This window comes from Triticum dicoccoides, chromosome 5A (genome assembly GCF_002162155.2).
Source record: "Triticum dicoccoides isolate Atlit2015 ecotype Zavitan chromosome 5A, WEW_v2.0, whole genome shotgun sequence".
NCBI lineage: Eukaryota > Viridiplantae > Streptophyta > Magnoliopsida > Poales > Poaceae > Triticum > Triticum dicoccoides.
Window position 1 is genome coordinate 600,811,892 of NC_041388.1, and position 12,901 is coordinate 600,824,792.

Here is a 12,901-nt window from a genome sequence, read left to right on the forward strand (position 1 = left end):
CGGAGGAGGAGGGAGGAGGGGGCGGCCGGAGGAGGAGGGAGGAGGGGGCGGCCGGAGGCGAAGGGAGGAGGACGCGGTGGGAGGAGGAGGGAGGAGGGCGCGGTGGGAGGAGGAGTGAGGGAAGGAGGGAGTACCTCGGTGGAGGACGGACGACGACGGCAGCGGCGAACGACGGGTATCGGCGCGGGCGAGAGTGACTAAGAGGGAGAGTGAGTGAGAGAGGGTCGGCCGCGTGGGGAGGATAAGGTAGGGTTAGTAGTAGCGCGTGTGTGAGAAAAGCGCTACAGCTAAGGAGAATAGCAGTAGCGCTGGGCGAGGATACACGCTACTGCTAAGTTGGGCTAGCCATGTGCGCCCAGTTAAAACATAGTAGCATCGCTTTTTGCTAGGATGCGCCATTGCTAAAGTTATAGTAGTAGCGCGGTTTATTTACGGGCGCTGCTACTAAGTAGCAGTAGCGCATGATTGTGTCCAGCACTGCTGCTAAGATGTTGTGTATAAGGTTTTCCCTAATAGTGCATGTTCTTCTGACTATGAGATTATGCAACTCCTGAATACCGGAAAAACACCTTGTGCGCTATCAAACGTCACAACGTAACTGGGTGATTATAAAGATGATCTACAGGTGTCTCCGATGGTGTTTGTTGAGTTGGCATAGATCGAGATTAGGATTTGTCACTCCGTGTATCGAAGAGGTATCTCTGGGCCCTCTTGGTAATGCACATCACTATAAACCTTGCAAGCAATGTGACTAATGAGTTAGTTACGGGATGATGCATTATGGAACGAGTAAAGAGACTTGCTAGTAACGAGATTGAACTAGGTATGATGACACCGACGATCGAATCTCGGGGAAGTAACATACCAATGACAAAGGGAACAACGTATGTTGTTATGCGGTTTGACCGATAAAGATCTTCATAGAATATGTAGGAACCAATATGAGCATCCAGGTTCTGCTATTGCTTATTGACCGGAGATGTGTCTCGGTCATGTCTACATAGTTCTCGAACCCGTAGGGTCCGCACGCTTAACGTTCGATGACGATTTGTATTATGAGTTATGTGATTTGACGTACCGAAGTTTGTTCGGAGTCTCGGGTGAGATCGCGGACATGACGAGGAGTCTCGAAATGGTCGAGACATAAAGATTGATATATTGGAAGGTTATGTTTGGACACCGGAATGGTTTCGGATAGGTTCGGACATTTTTCGGAGTATCGGGGAGTTACCGGAACCCCCCAGGGGGTTAATGGGCCTTCATGAGCCCTAGTGTAAGAGAGGAGGCGGCGGACAGGTGGAGGTGCCCCCCAAGCCCAATCTGAATTGGACTAGGGTTGGGGGGCGGGGCGGCCCCCCTTTCCTTCTTCTCCCCCCTCTCTTTCCCCCTTCTCCTTCTTGGAATAGGAAAGGGGGGGGGCGAATCCTACTTGGACCGGGAGTCCAAGTAGGACTCCCCCCTGGCACGCCACACCTTGGCCGGTCTCCTCCTCCCCCTCTCCTTTATATACGTGGGAGGGGGCACCCCAAAGACATACCAAAGTTTCTCTTAGCCGTGTGCGGTGTCCCCCCTCCACGGTTACACACCTCGGTCATATCGTCGTAGTGCTTAGGCGAAGCCCTGCGCCGGTTACTTCATCATCACTGTCACCACGCCGTCGTGTTGAAGGAACTCTCCCTCAACCTCAACTAGATCAAGAGTTCTAGGGAGGTCACCGAGCTGAACGTGTGCTGATCGCGGAGGTGCCGTATGTTCGGTACTTGGATCGGTTGGATCACGAAGACGTTCGACTACATCAACCGCGTTACTAAACGCTTCGGCTTTCGGTCTATGAGGGTACATGGACACACTCTCCCCACTCGTTGCTATGTAGGCAATTTTTTTGAAATACTACGTTCCCCAACAGTGGCATCTGAGCCAGGTCTATGCGTAGATGTTATATGCACGAGTAGAACACAATGAGTTGTGGGCAATAATAGTCATACTGCTTGCAAGCAACGTCTTACTTTGATTCGGCGATATTGTTGATGAAGCGGCCTGGACCGACATTGCATGACCGCGTTCATGACACTGGTTCTACCGACGTGTTTCGCACACAGGTGGCTAGTGGGTGTCTATTTCTCCAACTTTAGTTGAATTGAGTTTGACTACGCTCGGTCCTTGTTGAAGGTTAAAACATCACACTTGACGTGAAAGTGCGTTATATCGACTAGAGGGGGGGGGGTGAATAGGCGATTTTTATGAAATTCTTCACTGAGGAATTTGCCGGTGAGGAAATTCCTTAGCGAAGAACTACTAACAGCGGAATAAGTACTCAAAAGTAAACATAGCAGAACACAAGCATAGTCATCATGATGAAATGAAGACATGCACAGAGTACAGGAAGCGTAAGCATAGGATAACACAGGATGAAGACAAACAGACTGAAGAAATTGAACTGAGGAAATTGAGAAAGTCTTCAGCCAAAGTCTTCAAGCATAGATATGAACAAGCACACAACACAATTATGAGGAAATGAAAGAGTTGAGGAAATATAACCAGTAAGCTTGGTGAAGACAATGATTTGGTAGACCAGTTCCAACTGTTGTCTCAGTTGTACGTCTGGTTGGAGCGGCTGAGTATTTAAACTCGAGGACTCACAGTCCCGGACACCCAGTCCTGAACACGCAGCTCAGGACACCCAGTCCTCACCGTATTCTCCTTGAACTAAGGTCACATAGACCTCGTCCAATCACTCGTGGTAAGTCTTCAGGTGACTTCCGAACCTTCACAAACTTGGTCACTCGGCGATCCACAATTCCTCTTGGATGCTCTAGACCATGATGCCTAACCGTCTGGAAGAAGCACAGTCTTCAAAGGTAACAAGCGTCAGATCCACGCAGGATTAATCTCTTCAGTGATGCTCAATCACTTGGGGTTTGTAGGTGTTTGGGTTTGGTTTTTTTTCTCACTTGATGATTTTTGCTCAAAGTCCTCGGAGGATGGGTTGCTCTCAAATGACAAGTGTCAGTTTCTCTCGGAGCAGCCAACCAGCTAGTGGTTGTAGGGGGCGGCTATTTATAGCCTAGGGAGCAGCCCGACATGATAAGACATAAATGCCCTTCAATGATATGACCGTTAGATGGATAGATATTGTGGGACAGCTGGCGCATAGCACAACAACGGTCGGAATTTTGAGTAGCTAAATCCTCAGGGCTATCATGTTCCTCACTATGTAGGAAATCCGCACTGGCAAATTCCTAACTCCTCAGTCAGAACAAATTCCTCAGAGACCAGAAGAACTTCGTCTCTGTCGCTGAAGAATATGACTGGACTGTATGAGATTTCCAATGGCTTCACTCGAAGGGATTGGTAGGTGTAGGATTTTGAGTTGAGCATCACATGGAAAATTTTCCTTAGTATTTCCTCGACCCCCTTTAACAGTACGGTGTTTCCTATGACTCAAGAAAGAGAAAATGAAACTACGAAAACAAAAGTCTTCACACTTCATGTTCCTCGAATGAATACCAAGTCTTCAAGGTCACACCAATTTCTTCACTTTCAAAGTCTTCAGAAAGTCTTCAGAGATTTAAAGTCTTCAGTCGAAGAACTTCATTTTTAGGGGTCAACTTTCTCTGTAAATATCAAACTCCTCATAGACTTATAGACCTGTGTACACTCACAAACACATTAGTCCCTTAACCTATAAGTCTTCAATACACAAAAATCACTAAGGGGCACTTGATGCACTTACAATCTCCCCCTTTTTGGTGATTGATGACAATATAGGTTAAGTTTTCAACAGGGATAAACATATAAAGTGTAAATACTGATATTGAGGAATTTGATTGCAAGATATAGAAGAACTCCCCCTAAAGATGTGCATAGTGAGGAATTTGCTTTTGAAGCAATGCACACTTGAAGAGTTGAATCATGGAGATCTCCCCCTACATCTTGTAATTCATACACGCATTTGACATATAACAGTGAAGAATTTGAAATGCATGATGAAATATGGTGAATGATGTAATTCAGCATGCGTGCAATAATATTAACGAGGAATAAGCATGCAGAAAAACGTATCAGGAGTATCAAAGCACCATCGGGTTTAAGTTTACAAATCGATCCAATAAAGTCTCAGAAGAACGAGAGTTGTAACTTGAAAAAAACGCCCATATAGAAATACCCTCTTGAAGACTAACTCAAAATTCTCCCCCTCTATCATCAAATGACCAAAAGGATTGAATATGAGGACTAACGCCCCTGAAGAATATCAAGTTGATGAAGGAGCGCCAACATTGTTGGGGTCGTTTGTTGTAGTAGGGCCTGCCGCAGTGTCGTCCAAGTCTTCATTTTCATCAGTGTCGCGCGATGAAGAATATGAGCTGGCCACCAGAGAAGGAACCTTGACCTTCTTGAATTTCTTCGGTGGAGGTGCAGACCAGTCAAAATCTTCCTTGAGACCCATTTTCTTCAGATCATCTTCACCATATAGATGTGACAGGATTGCCCAGGTGCGACCGAAGACTTCATGGAGGTAGTAATGGTTTTTCTTCACTGCATTATGTGTAGCAGTTATGTTGTGAAGAAATGAACCAAACTGATGCTTAACCCATTTGTGGTTTCGATCCACCTTCTAGTGAAGACTAAGCAGAAGCTCACGATCAGTCATCACACGAGGAGCAGTGGCTTGAGGAGTAGACTTGGGTGCATTGGCAGAGTCATGTGTGGCAGAGTCATCATTGGTGGAATAAGAGGCAGCTTTGCGAAACTGACCATCCAATGGACGAATGCCTTCATCTATAACAGCTGGTGCCTTGCCCTTTCCATCAACTGAGGAATAGGTCTGCTTGAGGACTTCAATTGGGGGCAAGTAGCTGAGATGATTTTGAAAATCATCTTTGTAGTTGAGTGAAGACCTTGTCCTGAGGAATCTCATAATCCAAGGTGCATAAGGCTTCAGCTCAAACGGAGACAGTGCAACATTTGCCAGAGTCCTCATGAAGAAATCGTGATAATTGTCAGGAATGCCATGAACGATGTTGAATACCAGATTCTTCATGATGCCAACATTCGTCATCAGATGAGTCGTGGCCTTTGATAGGACTCATTGTCCTCGTAAGAATATGATAGACAATTATGGGCACATAAAGCAATTCCTTCACGAGGAATTTGGTTCTTGGTGTCTGACCTGGCTTCAAAGGTTTAATCAGCACCTGCATGTAGTGATTTGTAAGCTCAGGTTCACTGTAGATGCAACGAGCTTCTTCAAGGGGAGGCCTGAGTGGTAAGGCACGAAGCAATTCAGAGGCTGGTACAGTGTAGTGAGTGTTTTCAGACATCTAGTCCAGCACCCATGAATTCACATCTTCAGAATCTCCTGTGATGTGCAATGTTGCATAAAATTGAAGAATGAGTTCTTCATTCCAATCACACATGTCAGAGCAAAAATTTAACAGTCTAGTGTCGTGAAGAACACTAAGGACTGGTGTGAAGAACGACAGAGATTCCATATCCACGTGAGGAATTTGCTCATGGTAGAAGATTTTCTCTTTGTTGAACAACACTGAGGAATAGAAATTGGCTTGACTAGCAGTCCAGAAACGCCTCTTCCTAATGCGAGCAGAGTTATAAGGGTTGTAGTATTCGAAGAATACATGCTCGCCGAAGAAATCATCAGCCTTGAACTTTTGCTTGCGTGAGAATGGATCCTTGGGATTGGGCAGAGGAGTGTTAGTGAGTTGCATCACGACCTCAGGAATCGCAATCTCAGGTTCTTCAGGCTGAGGAATTTCTCGTTCCTCTTCAGTGGCAGTCTGCGTCTTCAGATGTTCAGCATCAGCAGTTTTTTCAACACTAGTGGCTAGAATTTCCTCATGTATAGATGAAGTGGGGTGAGTTTCTTCAGAGCCCATTTGAACGGTTTGTGCAGGTGAACGAGGTATTTGCTTGCAACAGTGTGAACATTGGAGAGTTTGGATGCTGACTTTCCCAGAATTCATCACTAATTACGGGTGTGGAGCAGCCAACGTCCACATCTTCATCTTCCATTTCTTCAACGCCAGTCTCTTCAGCTGTGGACTGAGGCATGGGCAAGGAGATGACTGGTGTTGAAGGGATCATATCCACTTCAATTTCTTCATCGATCTGCTCCGATGAAGCAGCAGAATGATCTTCTTCATCAGATCCGCTAGGGATCTCATATTCTTCACCAAAAGGAACAAGGTCCTTTGATGGCCTGGTTAAGATGGGAACAACATCAATGAGATTAGCAAATGAGCTTGTCATAGGCTTCATCTTCTTCGGAGACGAAGAATCTGAAGCAGCTGATGCTTTCCTTTTCTTCACTGCTGCACGCTCCGCAGCCTTGGTCTTCTTCACATCTGATGCAGATGGAAGGATTGGAGTTGGTTTAGGCACAGGAGGAGCAGAGGAATCTAGTTGATTTTCTTCATTTTCTTCAGGCGCACCACAAGTGGGTGCCTGGCAATTTCTTCAGCGACTGGAATGCAGTCATCAGCCCTGGAACTCACGTTTTCTTCAGCAGCCTGATTGTCATTAGCGGTGCTGGCATTTTCTTCAGTAGGCTGAGCAGATGCTTTAGCCTGAGGAATTTCCTGTTGCGTTGGGGCTGCAACAGTGGAGGTGAACTGTTCTATGATCTTTACAAATCTGACTTTGTCTCCTAGCCAGTCAGCATAATAGCGATCAAATTCATCACTCAGTTTCTTGATTTCAGATTGGAGAGCAACAAGTTCTTCAGGTGAAAGCTTCATAACATTTTGCTTCAGAAAGTGCTCTTTCTTGTACTGCACTTTCTTCACTCTCCTCCCCTGTTCAAATTTCCATTTATCTTCTTGTATGAAGTGAGTCAGCATGTGACTTTGACCAGGAGTCATCTTGAAATCAGGCATGGGAGTGTTGGGGTCCTTGTGCCAAACATCAATGTATTCGAGGACCAACTTGGGATCCAAAAGCAGTGGCACATCTGTTCCCTTGGCTCTAGCGGCCCTGACTTGCCTATCTCTGATGATTTCTGCAAGTTCATCATCATCAGCTTTGTCTTCATTAGACGACACTTGGAAGGCGACTTGCTTCTTCTGAGGAATGGGGCGAGGACCTCGTCTAGCAGTGGCCTTAGTCTTCAGTAGAGAGGGTCCCGTTGAGGAAGTTGGTGTAGCTGAGGAACTAGCTGAAGCTCCTGAGGCAATGGACATGCCTGCAGTCCTTTGGCACGAGGCAAGATGCACATGTGCTGAGGACTTTGTTGGAACAACTGAGGACTTTGGAGGAGCTGAGGATTTTGAGGGAGCAGGAGCAGCATGAGGAATTGGCCGTGAGGGCTTTGAGGATTCTGGCCGTGAGGGCATTGCTGAGGAGTTTGGCCTTGAGGGCATTGTTGGTGAAGCACTTGGCTTGCACGCAGGCTTCTTTGACATAGCCTTCTTTGGCTTGATAGCAGAGGCCTCAGCAGAGGCAACAGCAGCAGCAGAGTCTTCATTGAATTTCCTCACTGCTTCTCTGGCTTTCTTAGCCAACTTGGCTTGGCGCTTGGCCCATTCGTCAGGATAGTCCTCACCGTGCTTGAGGCTGGTGGGATCAGCTATTTGGCCAGGTGCCAATGGAGGTCTTGGGCATGGAGGATTGAGTGCGAATTTCTTCATATACTTGGGAGTGACATATATGTACTCCCTCCACTCTCTAGCCCATCTCCTCTCTATCTTCTGAATACGCACTTTGCGCTCATTCTTGGTTTCCTCAGTAGGTGTGCAGTACCCGACATATATTTCATCAGGGATCTCAAACGCTGTATTGACCTTAGGTCTCTTTCCTCCTTTCTGTGGCTTCTTACCGTCAGCCATTTTCTTCAGTTGAGGAATTTGGACAATTGAATTCTCTGAAGAAGTATGCAACTTTTCTTCGAGGAACACTGCAAATGAGTTAATTGATGAGAACCTGGTGATTCAGCAGCTGACATGAGTACCTGTGAACAGAGTATAGTTGCGAGGAATTTTGGAGAGGTCATATGCGTTCTCAGAAGGTTTTTCAAAAAGAACAAGTTTGAGGAATTTGACCAGATGAGTCTTGAAGAATTTCACTAAGTGTTCTTTGCCTTAGGTTCCAGAGTTGTATAGATCGAAGATCCACACAATTGAGGAATCTTGAAGAAAAATGATGCTTAGAGAAACGAATCAAGAACAGATGACTTGTGAGGTGTTTAGTGTGTGAAGATATGAAGAAAAACACCTTTGAAGATTTTGTAGATAATCATTTGAATCAACAAGGGCATTAAAAGTAACTTTTAATTACCCTGGATGAAAAACATGACGAACAGTGAAGAGGAGAGGTGAAGTTCGTCTGTGTATATCTTCCACGCCCTAACTCGGCGGAGGAAGACGGCTACGGCGGCGGCGGAGTGAAGATTTCTGCGGTCGGCGCGAGTACGGTGGCGACGAGGTCGAGGCAGTGAAGCTCTTCCTCACCGGCGACGATGAAGTAGCGGCGGCGCTAGGGTTTGAGAAGCTCGAGCTGGAGAGAGGTCGAGCGGAGTAAAAGAAGTGAGGAGGGGGAAGAGAGGTATTTATAGCCATAGTGAAAAACTGTTCGCCCGAAGAAATTGGACGAACGTGCCCCTGACCCTTCTCATTCGCTTGACATGTGTAACCCACGTACTGAGAGGTGGAGATCGTGTGCGATCGTGGGTGAAAGGATAAGTATATCGTGGGATGCGGAACGGTTTGAGCGGCAAAGCCGAAAATTTAGATAAGATAGGTTTTAAAGTTCCGCTCGCAATTTCTTCAGCTGACAAGGACACAGTGAAGATTTTGAACGAGTTTCAAATAGAACGCACATGAAGATTTTTTGAATAGATTGGGTTGAGTATAGCATAGAGGGGAAGGGTCCGATCACATTCACTTAGCAGAAAAACCAACTTGAAAAATTAGCAATAAGTGAATGCCGTAGAGGACATAAATTCATATATATATAGCCAATGAAGAAAAATGACGGAAACAGTTAAGACAATGCAAAGTTGAAGAATATGAACAACTGAGGAATTTCATCTTTTGGTGGTGGCGTGACCCACCGCATAAGAATGATGATTTCAGACACCGCGTACAATTATCGTAGGGTTCTGAGAACCAAATTCTTCGTTAATTTCTTCACACTAAGAGTGTTATTCTTCATTGATTGAAGAAAAATGTTTCTTCATGTGTTGCACATCCAAGTCATCAATTTTGCATAAGTGTTAGGATGAGTGTCCTTTTCAAAGAACATTCAAAGATTCTAGGATATTTAGCTCACACCGCAACTTGATAAATCTCTTCTCATCCAAGGGCTTTGTGAAGATATCGGCTAGCTGTTCTTCAGTCTTCACATGCTCAATAGAAATGTCGCCCTTCAGCACATGATCACGAAGAAAATGATGATGAATCTGAATGTGCTTTGTCTTCGAGTGCTGAACTGGGTTGTGAGCAATCTTGATGACACTCTCATTGTCACAGAAGAGAGGCACATTCTTCATGTTGACGCCGTAGTCCTTGAGAGTTTGCTTCATCCATAGCAATTGAGCACAACAAGAACCAGCGACAATATACTCAGCTTCAGCAGTAGATAGTGATACGCAATTCTGTTTCTTCGAGGACCAACAGACCAAAGATCGTCCGAGGAAGTGACATGTACCAGATGTTAACTTGCGGTCCACACGATCACTAGCATAGTCAGAGTCAGAATATCCAACGAGATCAAAAGACGAGCCCTTGGGGTACCATAATCCTAGTGTTGGTGTGTGATCTAGATATCGAAGAATATGCTTCACAGCCTTATGGTGTGATTCCTTCGGTGTAGCTTGAAATCGGGCATACATGCAAACACTAATCATTATATCTGGCCTAGATGCACATAAGTACAATAAAGAGCCAATCATGGAGCAGTATACCTTATGATCGAAGTCGATGCCATTTTCATCAATGCAAAGATGGCCATTTGTGGGCATAGGAATTTTGACGCCTTTGCAGTCTTGCATGCCGAATTTCCTCAGTACATCCTTGAGGTATTTCTCCTGAGATATGAATATGCCATTGCGTTGTTGACGAATTTGAAGACCTAAGAAGAATTTCAACTCTCCCATCATAGACATTTGATATTCTTCACTCATTATATAGGCAAATTCATCACTATAACGTTGGTCAGTACAACCAAAGATAATATCATCAACATATATTTCGCACACAAACAATTCACCATCATAAGATTTAGTGAAAAGAGTAGGGTCGAGTGAACCGGGTTTGAAGCCTTTCTTCATGAAGAATTCCTTCAAGGTATCATACCACGCCCGTGGGGCCTACTTGAGGCCATAGAGGGCCTTGTTGAGTCTGAAGACTTTGTCAGGATTCTTTGGATCTTCAAAACCTGGGGGTTGAGCAACATATACCTCTTCCTCAAGCTTACCATTGAGTAATGCACTTTTCACATCCATTTGATATAAAGTGATATCATGATGATTAGCATAAGCAAGTAATATGCGAATAGCCTCAAGTCTAGCAACAGGTGCAAAAGTTTCATCAAAATCAATTCCTTCAACCTGTGTGTAGCCTTGAGCTACGAGCCGTGCCTTATTCCTCACCACAAGGCCATTTTCATCTTGCTTGTTGCGGTAGATCCACTTTGTGCCAATGATATTGTGCTTGATCTTCACACCAAAGTTGGTTGAAGCCCTCGAGGAAAATTGTTTGAAGACTTCCTGCACTTCATGTTTGTAAGTAACAAGGTGTACCGATGTGTAACGAGAGTAATCATCAACAATAACAAAGCCATATTGAGATGCTTCATTTGAAACAGCAGAATAATGATTAGGACCAAAGAGATCCATGTGAAGCAATTCAAATGGGCGAGTGGTGGTCATGATAGTCTTCGCTGGATGCTTAGCCTTTGTCATCTTCCCAGCTTCACATGCTCCGCATAGGTGATCCTTGAGGAATTTGACATTCTCCATGCCAATGACATGCTTCTTCTTCGCAAGCGTGTGCAAATTCCTCATGCCTGCATAACCAAGTCGTCGATGCCAGAGCCAGCCTTCTGAAAGCTTTTGCAAGTAGACACACGACTGGTTGTGGTCCTGTAGAGAAATCAACAATATACAGGTCTCCTCTCCTAAAGCCTTTGAAGACTTTGGAATTGTCAGCTTCCATAACCACAACACAACGGTACTTGCCAAAGACAACAACCATATCAAGATCACAAAGCATTGCGGCAGACATAAGGTTGTATCCTAGGGACTCAACAAGCATGACTTTGTCCATGTGTTGATCCTTTGTGATCGCAACCTTACCTAGACCCAATACCTGACTTTTGCCTTTGTCAGCAAAGATGATATGCTTCAGATGCGACGGAGATAATGGAGCATCTATCAATAGATTCTTGTCACCAGTCATGTGATTTGTACATCCACTATCGAGGACCCACTCAGTGGCTTTGGGTTGATCATCCTGCAGATGAATTAGTGCAGCTTACAAACTCATATACTTCAATAGTGAAGAATATGACATTGATTCATCAGATCAATTTCATCAAGCAACGGAACAGATAAAGCAGTGTGAGGACGTGAGAAATGAAAGTTAATTTCTTCATGATTAGCCCGCGTCCTATCAGGCGTGCTCAGGTCTCCAGCAAATTCTTCAGACGATTACGTACGTCTGGAGACCTGACCCTGCAGAAGAGATTAGTTCTTTTTCTTCACCACCCACATCTGAAGGGGTGGCAAAGAGTTCATCATTCTGCGAGCTCCATACGAGAAGGATGGCATAGAAGTCAGTCCATTTAGTTTCACATAAGAGGGATTAGAATAAGCATAAGAGTAAGCAGAGAAATTCTTCGAGGACTTATGGACATAATAATTTGAAGAAAAATGCACATATCCACAATCCTTAGATCTTCCCTACAAAACAGACGGGTTAGCACGATGATGTTCATATGAGGACTTTGATCCTTTTGAGGAATTTCATCCATGTGAGGAGTTTGGTCCGTATGAGGACTTGGATCCATATGAATAATTTGGTCCATATGAAGAATTTGATCTGGGGTTCCTATTCTTCACAGGTGGCGTCATGATGACATTCACCTGAAGATTTTCAAGGCATCTTTTGGGAACCCAAATTTTCTTCATAGGGGGACCGTTCCTGCAGTTAGTGCCAACATATCTAGCAAATACTTCACCATTCTGATTTTTGAACAGTTTGTAGTTGGAGTCAAATGACTCATCATTAGAATGAGGAGATTCACATGCATATCCAGATAGGTTAGATGGATCAAATGGAGGTCCCTTTGCAGCAACCCATGTAGTTTTGGGGTACTGCTCAGGCTTCCAATATGTACCATCAACATTGAGTTTCCTCTCAAAAGCAATACCCTCTTTCCTAGGGTTCCTGTTGAGGATCTGCTTTTTAAGCACATCACAAAGAGTCTGATGCCCTTTGAGGCTTTTGTACATGCCTGTCATGTACAATTCCTTCAGCCCTGCATCATCAATGATACTAGCAATGTCCTCAGATGAGGAATTAGTGATAGCAGAGGCATGTGAATAATTTGAAACATTTGCAGCATTTGAACATTCAGGTGAAGAATTAGCAGATTCACGTTTAATGCATTTCAAACAAGGAGGAACAAATTCTTCCTGAGAAGCGTTGATTTGTTGAGCAAGTAATGAATCGCGCTCCTTCTGAAGATCTTCATAACTCACTCTTAGCTTCTCAAGGTCTTGCTTTATTTGAAGAAATTCATAAGAAAGCTTCTCATGATCGGATAAGAGAGTGTTATGATGACCTTGAAGATTGTCAAACCTAGTCTGAAGTCTCTGAAGATTTTCAGTCAAGGCTTTAGTGCGATCCATTTCTTCACCCAACATATCATCACTTTTGTCTAGCAT